The following is a 1,599-nucleotide window of genomic DNA, read 5'->3' as shown; positions in this document are numbered from 1 at the left end:
TCCTTGATGGCCTTAACAAGTGCGCAGGCCTGTTTTTCCATGATTGGGTACTTCAAAGGGGCATCTCTTAAGGCTCGGCTGAAGAAAGCGATTGGCTTTTCAGCTCCTTGTTCATCCTTTTGCAAAAGGACAGTGGCTATTGTGTGATCAGACGTAAACAAAAATATGATAAAATCTTTCTCAAACTATGGGCTGGTGAGTACAGGGGTTTGGGTTAATGCAACTTTGATACTTTCAAATGCTTGCTTGGTTTCCAGGGACCATCTTACCTTGGCATCCTTCTTTAACATGTTGCTTAACAATCGTATTAGCTCAGCTAGATTTGGAATAAATCTTCTTAGGAAGTTGATCTTTCCAAGGAATGCTTGCAGCTCTTTTATGTTTCTTAGATATGGAATTTGGAGGATGGCTTGGATTATTCCAGGGTCAATTCTAATCCCATCTTTTGATATAATGTGGCCAAGTAACTTGCCTTCTTCTAGGCCAAATAGGGACTTCTTTGGATTCAAGGAAATGCCATATTTCCTACATGTCATGAAAATTTGCCTAAGATGCTTGAGGTGCTCTTCATCAGATTTGGAAAATGGGGTCAAGTCATCAAGATAGACAACTAGGAAGTCATGTATTTCTTTGCAAAATCCAATATCCATTACTCGTTGAAAAGTTGCACCAGCATTTTTAAGTCCGAATGGCATCTTTACATACTTGAATGTTCCCCATGGTGTGGTAAAAGCAGTTTTGTCCTGGTCATCCGGGTGAACCAGTATTTGGTTGAAACCTGAAAAACCATCTAGCAAAGAGATTCTAGATGACCCCACTACTTTCTGCAAGATGTGGTCCATTTTAGGCAAAGGGTAATGGTCTTCTAGGGAGACTTGGTTTAAATTTCTGAGATCTACACAAAGTCTGATTTCACCTGTCTTTTTTCTCGTAGGAACGAGATTGGATACCCATTCAGAAAATCTGATGGGTGCTATGATGCCTACTTCAAACATCCTCTTTACTTCCTTCTCAATTGGGGGAATAAGCATAGGGTTGATTCTTCTAAGTTTCTGCTTGAAGGGTTTCTCGTCCGGTTTTAAGGGGATTGTGTGTTGGATCACCGAGGTGTCATAGGATTTCAAATCCTCATAGCTCCAAGAAAATACATCTTGGAACTCTTTGAACAAGTCAATGTATTTGGGCTTTTGATTGGGTGGAAAATTTTTGGACTGTTGGATCATTTTTGGATTTTCTGTCGTCCCAATGTTGTGTTCTTCTATATCAGTGTTAATGGGTTGCAATTTTGGCTTTCTAGGAACGTCATTGGCGTCAAACATGTCTTCTAATGGGGTTAGGCCAGCAGTCAGAAAGTTATCCTTTAAGTCAATGATCTCTGCCTCTGCTTTGGAAATGTCTTCCAAATTTATTTGTTTCAGCTATTCTATATTTTCATTGTCAAAAACAGTCGGGTTCAAGATTTTCTTGGCTGTTGCAACTATTATAGCTTGCTGATCTTCATTTGTTTGTTGTTCTGAATCTGTCATAGCATCCAAGTCGATGTTAATATTTGAAAACTCATGCTCAAGGGTAAGGAAATTATTAATCTGGGCATCATTC

This window comes from Pinus tabuliformis, chromosome X (assembly GCF_031772625.1).
Source record: "Pinus tabuliformis cultivar Carrire ecotype Pingquan chromosome X, CPIR1, whole genome shotgun sequence".
NCBI classification, from domain to species: Eukaryota; Viridiplantae; Streptophyta; class Pinopsida; order Pinales; family Pinaceae; genus Pinus; species Pinus tabuliformis.
The sequence above is the reverse complement of the archived record's forward strand: the minus strand, read 5'-3'. Positions refer to the sequence as shown.